At 45.4% G+C, this 14,222-nt stretch overlaps 1 long non-coding RNA gene across 1 annotated transcript in view; it reads right to left on the bottom strand.

Moving 5' to 3' along the window:
* LOC139324181 (uncharacterized) overlaps positions 1-13,930 on the bottom strand; it is a 38,788-nt gene extending 24,858 nt beyond the window's left edge. The window contains exon 1 of the long non-coding RNA XR_011601050.1: positions 13,803-13,930. This is a non-coding gene — a long non-coding RNA (uncharacterized lncRNA). The remainder of the gene's footprint in view (positions 1-13,802) is intronic.
* Between the last annotated feature and the right edge of the window lie 292 nt (positions 13,931-14,222).

Raw genomic sequence — 14,222 nt, 5'->3', positions numbered from 1 at the left:
CCGCATCAAGACTGTGGTTGACCTCGGGGTGGGGATGGAGCATCACCGACTGCGTGGGTGGGGCCGACTGAGTGGGCATGGTCAGATTGATACCACTCACTGAGCGTGGCTGACTGGGTGGGCATGGCCAACTTGACACCACTGCGCAAACTGCTGGTATGTTTCCTCTTTGCATTGGGTAAACTGGGCTGAAGCCATGCTGGCTGGCCCCTTACATTTTCCAGGACGGCCCTGTGGGCCAGATCTGACCACATCACAGGCCACATCTGGCTTGCGGGCCTTGTGTTTGACAATACCATTGTGGACAAATGGTTGTTCAGTCTCTTCTTAAAATCTTCCAGTGATGGAGCACCTACAACTTCTGGAAGCAAGTCGTTCCACTCGTTAATTGTTCTCACTGTCAAGAAATGTCTCCTTAGTTCTAGGTTGGTTCTCTCCTGTATTAGTTTCTTTTAGAACAGAAGTAGCCAAAGATATACAAGAATGTCTTGTTTTACATTGTCATCCATTTGAACTGAACATTTATCTTTACTTATGAAATCTCAGCATCGCATGTAGATATGAACCATAATTATGACATCATTATTTTGCTACTGAAGCCTCTAATCCATGTTGGGATAGACTACTCAGAAGATTTGAGTCTGTTGCAATGACGTTCACAATGGTTTAACTTGATATTTCTTCAGATGGACCTACAGTTGATGACCCAAAAAGAGAAATGTTATTTTGGATGCACTTTCAAAATCTCAAAGAAGAGAAGAAATCATGTTTCTTTCTTTCTTTTCTTTTCTTCTCCTGTGATTGGATGCTTCTCCTATGTTCGTTTGTTTTTGTGCCTGGTTTGTTGTTAGTTTTTATTGTTTGTTCTTGTTGCTGGGTTGCTGAGATATTGAAACATTAATGTACCTTATCTTCTATGATTTATAATGGGGAACTTTCAGAAGGAAGGGAGATTATATGCAGCCTGGAAGTGAACAGAAAGTTAAAAGATAAAATCCTTGTTCTAGCCACGTTCAAGCATTAGCTGGATTTGCACAATTAATAGTCAGCTGAACCATGGTTTAAATCAATGTTCTGGTTTTGCACAATCAGTTTTTTTCTCCCTCCCTCCCTCTCCCTCCCAAATTTGAAACAAAAACTTGTGACAAACATTTTTGATTATTTTGCAGAGCTAGTGTTAGCCTCTTAGTAACCTTATCAATATCAAGGTTTTTTAGTATAATAACAGACCATACAACTGCCTAAAAATACAGATCTTGCTTTTGATGTTATGTGTTCAGGAAATAATTCTTACCATACCATCAATGACAACAGAATTATAAATCCATAATTCAAATCATATTTAAAATAAGAGGGTTTTTTTTTTAATTCAGAAGTATGAAACAAAAACATACAATCTCTCATCGCCTAACATTATTACAATTGCTACTGAGTATGTATGAATAACATATATTTTTGTTTGGAAAAATAATGTCTAGGATGAATATGCCTTTTGGTCCCCTTTGTTTATTTCAATAACAACGATCGTCTTCAAAACTATGAACTAGCAATTGGCTAATAAGCATGAGAAACAGTGCAAAATTCTGTTAAAACAATTGTAACAACTTTTTTAAAAAAAATGACATCAACCTCAAAGTTTTTTGCAGCACAAGGCAAAACTGTAGATTTTCCAAAGTGTAAATTATAGACTCAAACCCCACAGTATGCTATAATAGAAAGAGAGGAGGAGGAGGAAGGAGTGGAAGAATAAGAAGAAAAGGAAGAGGAGGAAGAGAAACAAGAAGAGGAAGAAGAATTAAATAATAGAATCGTACAAATTATTCTCACAGGCTTAAAGCAAATCAAGATTTGAAAATAAGAAGATACCGATGAAAGAAGAAAAATATATGGGTGGGGGGGCCAAGTCCACCCTTGAGTTAATGAAACATAAAATGCTAGTCTTTAATTGTGAAGTTTATAATCATATGTCTGTTCACTCAGGACTAAACCTTATCGAACTCAAAAGTTATTTCAAGTCCATATGAGTAAAATGCCCAATTTCTAGAGTCCTCCCCCCACACTCACTCACCCACCCACTCAAATAGCTCTCTTTCCAAACTGAGCAGTTGGCATCCCTTGCCCCTTCCTCCAAAAAATACTTCCTCACGAATCGCATTTGAATGAACAACAATAATAAAAAAAAAACTGTTTGGAAGATCATATCAGTGGAAGGGGAAAATGGGTACAAAAACAATGAAGGATGCTATAACAAAGTGGCTTGGGTTACATCAGTAAGGTTCCCCCCCCTGGATTATTTTACTAGACCGTGTGCATGCTTTAATTGGAATATTGGTTTAATTGCTTAATTAATTAACTAAAGGAAGGATCACTTTTAATCAACAGGACTGCAAGTTCAGGACACCCATGTTTCTCAAAAAATGAAGCGTTTGGGGTTTTTTCCCCCTTTCCTTTTGAATTTTGGAAAATTATGCTGGATGGAAAGACAGCTGATTAGCAGATTCCGGATTCTGCAACTGCTCGATAGCATGCATGAAGTTTATCTAGTTGATCTAAACTGGTGAATATAACAAGAAAGAGACTGGCAGAATGCCTGTGAAGCAAAATCCTCAAATTATGAGCGAAAGGAATATCAGAAATGTTTAAAACTTTTTCGCCCCTCTCAAAATATGGATCATTATAAACTTTTCAATGCATTTTCCCTCTTCATTACTTGTGGCTGACATTCTTAAATATATTTCTCTTTACTGGATACCAACAGGCAAATACTGTTCCGGATTAAGCTTTGAAAGCAAGAGGGCGAGAAAGAACAGACATATCAATAAGAAAATGATATGAAAGTGAGCTTTAGCAGAAGACTAGGAATAGAGGAGAAGACAAATAAGGAGAGGGGGAAGGAATTAGAGATAAGTGACTTCTTAACTTCCTCTTCGAATCAGTGTTTATGGCTACTGATCTTCATTCATTTGAAGGAGTCCCAGTCTCAAAAGAGCCACTTAAAATGTTTGTAAGGATGTGCCAAACCCTTTCAGGAAAAAAGAAATAAGGATGTAGTAATCATTACAGGAGTACATAATGTAGTATGGGTTACTGTTGATTGTTTTTCTTTTTTTAAAAAAAAACCGTCCTTTGCAGTCCTGCAAACTCAGAGTGGGTTTTTCTTAGACCTTTTTTTTTAAGGTTCTCTTTTGAATCCCCCCCCCCCCCTCTCTCTCTCTCTCTCTCTCTCTCTCTCTCTCTCTCTCTCTCTCTCTCTCTTAAGTAGATAATACTTAACAGAAGTCATCGGAAACAATGGAGCGGCCTGTTTAATTAATGTGGGCTCCTATTTGTTTAATATTACCTAGGAATGATAATATGTGCAGAAGAGCTAAAGGCAATTTGGAGTTCCAAAATAATTTTCTAAAAGAAGCATGGTCCTCATGTTTCTTTTAATGCTTTTTTATCTTTCATTTGGGATCTGACAAAAAGAAGGGGAGGGTGGAAATGAGGAGAAAGAGAAAAATGCCATCACTAAAAGAGACTGTAATTGCACTCCTTAATTATTGTCAGATTACTGGGGGAAATATGTGTGTGTGTGTTTTTTTTAAAAAAAAACAGTCATTGTAATTATTCGGGGTTTTGTTTTCCAAACTGCTTTTTTTTTTCAAGTCATGTTTTCTTGACATGTTTCTCTCCAAAATAGGAAACCTGAATATATCTATCTATTTATCGTATAGGTGATATGCATACGCACAAATACATGCACACACATTTTATTTATACACACAACGGCATGCAATTCTACGTTGATCTCTGTCTGCCTTCTCAGTTGGGAAACAAACCTATTAAAATATGCAAATGAGAGGGTGTTTTTTTTCTCCTCTGGAGTTTGTTTTTTAGGGGCCATGTTTTTAAATTGATTTTTTTGGTAGCATAGAACTGCTGCTGGATTAAAATATGTCTCCTGCTCGTTTAATGAAATGGCAATCCAGCAATTAATTCTGGAATTAGAATAGTTAAACTACTCTACAAATATTATTCAAAGCAGGTAAATGTTTACATACTCTTACAATGGGGGTTGGATATTTTACATCCATACACACCGTTCAAAAATGGGGAAACTGCAACCACACGGAATAATAATCCCTATCCAGCTTTTATTTAAACACACAGAGAGAGGGGGGGAGGGAGGGAGGGAGGGAGAGAGAGAGAGTCCTGTCCTGTCCTCTTCTTGCATTCACACCTCCATCTTTTAGCTTTCTGTTCAATGTAGTTCTGCTCAGGACTGCAAGAGTTAATAAAATTTGTTGCTTCTGTCCTTTTGCAGGGTCCAAAGAATTATTTTTTCCACGGCCCCAAAAAAATTAAGCAAAAAAGTTATTAGATTACAGGAGAAATTAACAACATGCCTTTTCTTCCTCACCCCCCTTTTAAAAAAAAAAATGTTGGTCTGATCACACTGCAATATTCCTAGGAAGAAAGTTGCCCGCTTCATTGAGTAAGTTGCTTGAATTAGAGTTACCAGGAAATATGAGTAACTTAGATGAACTGGGGAATCTGTGGCTTATTTTAGCTTAACAAATGCATCTTCCATCCAATGCTAAACTGAGTTTCAAGGAGAAACAGCAGTTTAACTCAAAAGGCTGATGGGAAGGTTGTTATTATTATTTTTTAAGGAATCTGGTATCTAGTATCCTTCTGGTTCCAAATTCCAAACGTTTGCTTGTTTGTTTGTTTGTTTGTTTGTCCAAAGAAAGGGAGAAATAGAGAGACTTAGCTCTTAAAAACCTCTCAGCTAACCTGCCCACTCTTGAGGAGAGATTTTGCCTCTAATCAGTGGCGATTGTTGTACCTTCTGTTTTGTCCCCTTCTACAATGAGTGAATAATGGAGAGGACAAACCTGTATGATCAGGGCACCCCTTGTTTTATCTTTAAGATGAAATTTTGTGCATTTCAAGATGCAGGGATAAGACCCTTCTCCCACCCCCCACCTCCCACTCCATTTCCTAAACTGAAATGAAAACACAAGTGAGGATGAAACTTCTTAGATAATTGAGGGGTTTACTAAGTGGATGGGTGTATGTTTTTTTAACGTGTCTCTCATTTACTTTTCTTAGATCTTTCTTTCTTTCTCTTCTTTCTCTTTCTTTCTCTTTCTCTTTCTTTCTCTTCTTTCTTTCTTTCTTTCTTTCTTTCTTTCTTTCTTTCTTTCTTTCTTTCTTTCTTTCTTTCTTTCTTTCTTTCTTTCTTCTTTCCAGGAGTTTCTTGGGAAATCCCAAAACATTAGAACAGTGTCACTTTTGTTTCATTTTATCTCTTTCACTCTTCCTTTCGGGAAGGAGGGGGAAAAGAAACCCCTGGTCGAGTGTGTTTGGAAAAGGAGAACTCACCCCTAATCGCATCGGAGATCAGAAGGAAAGGGGGGAGTGGGGGCGGAAAAGTTTATTCCAGCAAAATTTTCAAACGTTGCCTCTCCCCCGCCCGGCTGCTTTGCTCCCTATATTGAAGAAGCTTCGGGAATTGAAGAGGGCCTTGGTCGACGGCGGGTATCAACGCTTCCCTAAAGATTTTCATAACCTCGGATCAATGGACGCAGATTGAGACAGTCGCTCAAAAGAGGCCTCCCTCGGAGTTCGCGCAAATGGAGCAAAGGATCCCGGGCCGCTGCAGGAATCTCTCACCTCCCCGTGTTTCTCAATCTCTCTCTCTCTCTCTCTCTCTCTCTCTCTCTCTCTCTCTCTCTCTCTCTCTCTCTCTCTCTCTCTCTCTCCCCACCTACCCAGGCACTTCCACGACCCGTGGGCGGAAACAAGAATTAAAGAGACGTTGGAACTACGTATGGCAGTTTCCAGCCTTGGATTCCGCGCAGTCTGCTGCGTTCTCTCACCTTCCTCCGAAGAGAGAAAAAGGCGCTGGCAATCTCAGAGGATGGGGGGGGGAGTATTCCCCCTTCCCCTCCATTCACCCCTGTGGATTTTTAATTCTTCTCTGCCAAAGGAAGAGAGAAATGGGCACCTTCCCTCGAAAATCTCGGCCCGGATAGTTCCAGGCGTAAGAGGACGCGAGTCTCTTTAACCCTGGCACGATAACCAAAGGCAAGAAAATCCCGAACTTTCCCGCCTGCCGGCCTGGCCGCCGCCGCCGCCACCCCCCCTTTCCTCTCGTTTTCCACCCCAGGAAGCGGCTAATAATCGTTCCGCATCGATTTCGCGAACCTCTTTTCCATCCCGCAAAAGACGCGTCTGAAAACATTCCTCCTTGTGATCGGTTTCTTTTGTTTGTTTTTTGTGTTTTTTTAGAAGCACGAATAAAAACGGTTTTCCCCTTCCTTCTGTCGGAAGAAAGGGAAGGATCTTTAGGAATAACATGCCAATGGGGGGGGGGGGGGGCGATAGGTAAATCTTTAAGCCTTCTGGATAGCTCCAAGCGCCTCCTCTGGAATCGATAGATCTCTGCCCAAGCGGAGCAAAGACCGGCCGGGGGTGGCGGGGGGGCGAGATTATATTGTTATCCAGAAGTGGCCGAGAGAAGGAACCCACAGGGAGGGGGGAGGAAAAGAGAGGAAGGGAGTAGCTTATAGCATAGGAGTTCAAACTTCTCCATCAATTTAGTCTCTCCCAGGAACTCGGCGCGCGGAAAATGCGCGGCGCGAGAAAAGCACGCGCGTGGAAAGAAAAAAAAAGCGCTCCCTGGAGCTGGGAGGTTACTGCTAATCGCTTTTCTCCCTCCTACTCATTCCCCCTCTCCTGTTTTTAAACTTCTCATTTGTATCTCCTCCCCACCACACACACCTCATCCCGTGGTCCCCATCCTCCCCATAGCGCCCTTTCCTCTCCTCTCCGCTTTAACTTCCGACCTAAATTTGCAAGTTTGTTCTCCCGCCGCAGGAAACCTCTCTGACGCCTTTCAAGCGACCCAGGGGCAGCCGGAGGAAGATGGATTAATTTGCTCGAATAATTCTCTCCCTCTCTTCTCTCCCTCCTCTCTCTCTCTCTCTCCCTCCCTCTCCCCCCCCCACCCGGTGTCCCAGTCAAACACCGTCGTCCATTCCTCATTAATCAGGCGTTTCCTAAATTTCGGCGCCCAGGTGGGGATTCTGCGTGCAGCGGCCAGTTTTAAGCACCCGCGCGTTTCAAGCAGAGCATTTCCGCCCCGGGCGGTTAAAAGCTAGAGAAAGCTTCCCGAGAAATCAAAAGAGCTCTTCAATTTTAGACTGAAGGGATGGAAGGGGGGTGCCAAAATGACCGCCCCCACACACCCTCTTGGACGTAGGATGGTTCTCTAGAAGATGGGGAAAGAGGGGGGGGTGGAAAGGGAGAAAGGAGCTTCCCGAGAAATCCAAAGAACACCTCAATTTAAATGGAAGAGGTGGAGGTGCCAAAATGACCCCCAATGGCGTTGGTTGGATCGTAGGATGGTTCTCTAGAAGAAGAAGGGAAGAAAAGGAAAGAGGGAGAAAGAGGGAGCAGGGGAGCAGCGCGGAGGAAGACTCTGCTCTTCCGGTTGCTATTGGTTCCCTGCTACATCGGTCCCACCGGGTTAAAAGTCTGCAGAGAACACATACAATACACACGTTAGGAAAGATATGCAAGTAAGGCGATGCGGGCCTTCTGCTGTGGGACCCCAACAAAATCAGCTCCAGAGAAGCGCAGGTTTCCCCGTTGGCTTAGGATTCCTCTCTTCGAACCCATCTTGACACCTGCTCCTCCGTCCATCACCCATTCCCACGCTTCCAATTAGCTGGAGGCGTAAATAGCCGGGTAGACAGATAAGCCTGGACCAAAGTTGGTGCGATGGATAAGGCCATTTCATTCACCCAGCTGGACAGCCGGACCCGTGTTGGCTTAGAAAAGTGTTGGGAAGCACAGAAGGAGTCGAACCCATAGCCGGCATTGGCCAGCCTCGATTCCCGTTTCCGAAAATAAAGGGGTTTTCTCCCCATCCCACCCCACCCCCTTTGGGGTCTCTGGAGATCAAACAGGTCGTGTGAATGGAGTCAGATTCGAACATTTGCGTGTTCATCTGTCTCCCTAGCCACGGAGCGAGGGGATCCAGGCTAAGAGCAGGCAATTTTCCGGTCTGCTAGAATTCTGGATGGAGGGATTATTTTTAAAAAAAAAAAAAAGTTTTAAGAGCGTTGAAGATTGGCTGGCAGAAAATTTCCTGCCAGCAGATCCGTCGGAAATCAGGAAGGCTTACTCTCTGAAAGCATCTGGATCTTGCCCACCCAGCAGATGTTTCCACACCCTGGTATTTCTTCTCCACACACACACCCCGCATCCTGATGTTTCTCCCCCTCCCCACCCGTGTGTTTCTTCCTTCCCCTTCTCCTCCCCCCCCCCCTCAGACTGGCAGACAGCAAGCGTCTAATCTGCCCTGCAGCTGTGTTGCACCGCGATTCCTACCAGCCCCACCCAATTCGGAGACCGGGGTTGCAGGGCGAGGAAAAGTTGGAAAAGAGCAGACATCTGGAGGGCGCCCGGTTGGGGAACGTTACCAGGCGCAGTTCTCCCCCCCCTCTCTCTATCTGCCTCCGGTGTAGGGACGAACGCGCGTTCTCCCAGCTGACAGATGTGCGTCTGGAATAACAGAAGGGCGCGAGCGTCTCTAAAACAAACATAAATAAACCTCGCGGTGGCTACGATTCCTGGATCCCTCCCATCATTCACACGGAGGAATAACTCTCGGGTGCAATTAGAGGCATCTCTTCCTCCCCCCCACTTCCCCTTCTCAGAACGAGGTCATTTCGAGACGTACCACCACCCAGAAAGAAGGAGAAAGACCCTCACAAATGAACCGTCCAGAAGAGGGGAGGGGGCAACCGCAGCAGCCCTACCCCAAATTTGCAACTCGGGGAGGCCTTTTCCGCTGCGACACAGGCGCTCCGGTTTTCTCCGGACTGCACGGGAGAAAACCCCAGAGTTTTCCCACAGAGAGCGCCCGGCCTCGCGCGCCCGCAGCCCTTGGGTGCTATATTTAAAAAAAAAAAAACAAAAAAAAAAACATTAAGACGCCTTTTTAGAAAGAGAAGACAAACTTTGCCTCGGCTTGGTCCAGGTGAAATCGGCCTGGGGGTGTCCGGGAGGGAGGAAGAGGCAACCCGACACCTTTCCTTCCCCCCCCCGCTGTTTTATTGGGGGGGGGCTTTTTCCGTCTCCCTCCCATCTTCATCCCTTGGCCCAAGCAACCTTCTCTTTCAAAGCCAGCTCTCCCGAATCGTCCCGCTCGCTCGGACCGTAGCAAACAATTTAATTAGAGGCCTTTTTTTTTTCCCGTGGCCGGAGAAGAAAGCAGGGTGGGGAAGCCTTGGTGTTGGGGCAGAGGGAGCACCTCTCCGCCCATTGAAAGGCGCTGATCCGAAAAGACAGAAGAGCGGGGGTGGGGTGTGGGGCAGAAAAAGCGATTTGCTGGGGACCTTCTCTCCTCCGACCCTTTCACGCTATTCACCCTCATTCACGCACACTTTCTTGGAGACAAAACCCTTGGAAAAATGCGAAGGGAGACACCAACTAAGGAAAGGAGAGAGAGGGGGGGGCGGGAGAGAGAGAGAGAGAGAGAGAGAGGGTCCTCCTTCATATTCCTCCCAAATTCCTTGAGTTCAAAGGGTCCGTTTGGAGAGGAGGGGGCGTCAAAATCCAACCCACCCTTTGTTCAGCTTGGTATGTCAGGGGAATTTATCTCCAAGGCCCCGCCAGCCAACCAGCTCGAGTTGGTGGGCAGGCGAAGGCCTGCCAGGCTCCTTCCTCGCGTTTAGGGTTAATGTAACTCTCACCTCTGACCCCTTTCATCCCAACGCCTCTAGGCTAACCTCCCAACTGCAGGCCAGCTTTGTAAAAAGAGAAGGGAAGAGACAGAGAAAGAGAGAGAAAGAGAAAAAGAGAGACAGACAGACAGACAGACAGACAGACAGACAGACAGAAAGAAAGAAAGAAAGAAAGAAAGAAAGAAAGAAAGAAAGAAAGAAAGAGAAAGAAAAAGAAAGAAAGATAGATAGATAGATGATAGAAAGGAAGGAAGAAAAAGAAAGAATGAATGAAAGAAAGAAAGAAAAATAGATAGATAGATAGATAGATAGATAGATAGATAGATAGAAAGAAAAAGAAAGAAAGAAAGAAAGAAAGAAAGAAAGAAAGAAAGAAAGAAAGAAAGAAAGAAAGAAAGAAAGAAAAAAAGAAAGAAAGAAAGGTAGGTAGGTAGATAGGTAGGTAGGTAGATGATAGAAAGGAAGGAAGAAAAAGAAAGAAAGAAAAATAAATAAATAGATAGATAGATAGATAGATAGATAGATAGATAGATAGGAAGAAAGAAAGAAGAAAGAAAGAAAGAAAGAAAGAAAGAAAGAAAGAAAGAAAGAAAGTGTGAGAGAAAGAGAGAACATCCAAGTTTGAGACTGAAACCATTCCTAAATGGATTTTTTTTTAGTGCCACTAACACCCTCCAAATAATTTCCTAGGTCTTTTTCTGCCTTTGGCTTCTCTTTCTGCCAACAGAGAACCTGCCTATGGATTCTTAGGGCTACGATTTTCAAAGTATTAATCTTTCTAAAAGATGCAAAGCTGAATTCTCAAGCTGGCTGTTTTCCTTCTTGCCCCATTACTCACAGAGACAAATACAAACAAATCCTAACACCTCCCCCCCCCACTTCAAGGAAATCTCTGGAAGTGGAGGGGAAGGAAGAAAGTGGCCCACGGATAGGGGTGGGAGGGGAAGAGAGAAGTAGGGGTGTGTGGATTATTTGGTGGGTTTTGCGGGGGGGGGAAGGGGCTCTAGGTTGAAGTCCTTTACCTCCCACCCCCCTTCACCGGCCATAAAACCATCCGAAGGCAAGGCATCCTTCTAGGCCATTTTTTTAAAAATCTTGTACAGCAGTTCCAAGGTTGAAGGTTTTTACCAGGCCTGTAACGTGGACGTTGGATGACCCACGAAAGAAAGACCCCAGCCCCTTTTTCCCTTCCCCCCTTCAAATACACCCGCGTTATCCCACCATCCAAAAGCCACCCCCTTTTTTTTAGATGAACGTAATTAAGTGTGATGTGATGTGATGTGCGCGCAATTATTGGGGCAAATCCATTTGTAAATTTCATTTGCCTTGTAAAAGCTCAATTAACGCTGGGGAAGACGGTGGGATCTCGTGCTTTCCTTTTCAAGATCTGGGGTGGGAATACCGGAAAACGAATCTTAACAAGAATTAAGGGGGGAACCTTTTGCCAATTGGGGACAAATTGTTTTCACCAACTACTGCGACTGATTACCCCCATATCTCCCCCCCCCCGCCTCTCTCTCTCTCTCTCTCTCTCTCTCTCTCTCCCTCCTCTCTCTCTCTCTCTCTCTCTCTCTCTCTCTCCCCCCCCCATCAATTATTGCCTTAAAATTATCTTTTCAAACAACCCTTTTTCTGCAAAAGGGGGAAACGCCGGGGTGGGGGGGGGGAGGTGTAGAGAAAGCGACTCTGTAGTCATTGGAAATCTTAGCGCGAACTAACAAAAAAAAAAACCCTGGCCCATCACTTTCCAGCCACCGGCCGTTCCGAAGGCAGCAGGACAAGCCAGGGGTTTCCCACCGAACATTCGCGCCCCCCCACCCCCGGCCCTCTCCCTTCCCCGCTTCCAGGCACCAACCCCTCGCTTACAGAGTGGGTGGGGGGGTGAAGGAGAGCTGCTAGTCTGCCTTGCTTTCAGCCCGAAGAACCGAGGGAGGCAAATGTTGTTGGGAGTGGGTGTCAATTTGGACGATCCTGCAGCGGGGAGCAAGCGGCCATGCTGGCGAGGCCCCGCCGAACCCCGCTCCTCTAAAAGCCTTGCCTGCATTCCTAGGACAAGTTAAGCTTGATCGGTTCTTGTCTTCGCTTAAAGCTTTTCTCGGGAGGGGGGGCGGCTTTTGAGCTACCTTAGCCTTTGAAGTCCATCCGAACCCGGAGAGCAGTAACCCGGGTTGTGGGGAGAGGGGGGGGCTCGAAGAGCGTGTTGTGTGAATGCAGCCGAAGAGGGGAGGACTAGGGGAGGAAAGGAAGCCCCCCAAAATAATAATAATAATAATAATAATAATAAGACCTAGAATTTGGAGCTTCGGACTTTCCCACCCCCACCCCCCACCCCCCCCAGACAGCTGCAATTCAGGTCTTGAATGTGGTTTGTTGTTGCTGTGATTTTGGTTGTTGTTGTTTTTTTCCTACCCTACTCTCGTTTTCACCCAAACGCCTAAGCATCTGTTTTTCCACCTTTCTACAATACACATTTAATTTGGAAGCCTCTTTTTTTTTTCCCTCCTCTTTCTCCTTTTCCATTGGGGGAGGGGTGTGTGCATGCGTGTCTGTCGGGGTGTGTGTGTGTGTGTGTGTGTGTTCCCAAAGTCTCGTCTTTCCAGCCTCAAACACGGTGTAACCAGACGTTCTTCCTTCTAAGGAGTGAGAAGAGCCATAGATCTTTTAACATTTGGGTGGGGGGGCTCTTTCCTCTCTCTCTATCCCATTCTCTATTTTTTTTAAAAGCTTATTACATTCCTCCACTACCGTGGAGAAGCTCACCTCCCCCCCCCTTAAACTTAGATTGTGTTTGTATATATTTATATAATTCCACCACAACCCCCCTTTTTTAAAAAAAAAATTTTTAACGAGAAGAATACAGGGCGGGGGGGGACAGGTTTCTTACTAGACTTAGAAACATCTCAGCCTTTCGTCTTTCCTCCCTTGTAATTTTTTCCCCCTTCTCTTCCTTTTCTCTCTCTCTCCCCCCCCACACCTCCCCTCGCTTAAAAAAAAACACCAAAAAAAAAAAAACAGTTTGCACAACCGCCTAGATAAACACCAAGAAGATACGTCTTCGCAGCCTAAGGGAGGGAGGGGCAAAACAATAATCATAATAATAACAATTAAAAGCAATTTTGCCAACCGCTGCCCAACTAAAGAAGAAGATGCAAGCGATTTGGGATCTTGAACAAAGCAAATATACTTTGGGTATGTTTAATTCTCGTTTTAAATCTTTCTCTCTTTCTGTCTCTCTCTCTCTCTCTTCCCCCCCATCCCCTTCCTTGCGAACGCGTTTTGGGGGGGGCGGCGGGAGTGCTTCTCTCTTTCTCTACTTTTCTATATTATTATTATTATTATTATTATTATTATTATTATTATTATTATTATTATTATTATTATTATTATTATTATTATTATGGCGTGTGATCGTGTTGAGCTTTTTGTGTTGCACTCTCAAGCTTACTGCCTGCTTATGGGCTACTTTCCCAACCGGGGCTTTGCCTTCCTAAGTCAACGCCGCCCCCACCCACCCACCCACCCCCGGAGCAGAGCAGAGGAAAGCTGGCAACCTTTTTGCAAAAGGTTTACGCGGGATAGGGCGAGCTGGACGGGCTTCTGGTCCCGACGTTACCCCGAGAAAGAAGCCGGTGCACGGGGCGAGCTGTCGTGAGAAGGCTCCTTAAAGACAAGTAGCGGCACCGCACCTCTCCGCTCCCCGAGCCCCACCGCCAATCGTGCGAGAGAGTTCGGAGGGGAGCTGAATCCAAGCAACCATCGGGGAGATGGATAATGGGGGGTTTGAGCGAAGATTTGAACGAAGAGGAGCGCCTGGGGCGGGGGTGGGATGGGGTGGGGTGGAGGGAATCCGAAGGCAAGAATTCGTCTCCCAGATTGTAACCACGTGCAGGCTGAGTTGGGGATTGTTGTTGTTGTTTTCCTTTTTTTTTTTTACAGGAATAGCTTTGGTTTTATTTTATTCCGCCCCGCACCCCCCAACAAGTTCCTTTCCCCAAACCCCAGCCGACACCCCTCCCTCGCTTAGAGTTTCTGATAATATCACGAATAGGGGGTACTCACCGTCGCCAGCAGGAATCCGTGCTCGGGTCCAAGATTCGGGCGCAAAGTTTTGTTTGGCCCCTTCCAACTCTGGGTGTGCGCGTGTGCGCGCGTGTGAATCTTGGGCGCGCGTCTGCGTGCTGCGTGGAACTCGGGGAGGGGGGGGAGAGGAATTAAAAATCACCATCACGCCGGTGTCATTTTAAACAAACAAACAAAAAAAATAGGGCTTGGAAAAGAGACACCCTGCCCTGCAGCCAAGAAATACACACTCATCCTCCCCTTCTGCCTGTAAAAGGAACGGGGGAGGTGGGGGGGGGATATCCCCGCACTCATCCCTTCTCACCCCTCGCCCCTCCCTTTAAAAGAAAAGGCTTTTTTTCCCAGAAGCTTCAAGAAAGCTCGATCGAAGTCCGGAGGGTCAACGCAACCTGTCCTGGA

Source organism: Pituophis catenifer, unplaced genomic scaffold (genome assembly GCF_029215685.1).
Source record: "Pituophis catenifer annectens isolate HBS135680 unplaced genomic scaffold, rPitCat1.0.hap2 SCAF_14, whole genome shotgun sequence".
NCBI classification, from domain to species: Eukaryota; Metazoa; Chordata; class Lepidosauria; order Squamata; family Colubridae; genus Pituophis; species Pituophis catenifer.
The sequence above is the reverse complement of the archived record's forward strand: the minus strand, read 5'-3'. Positions and strand labels throughout refer to the sequence as shown.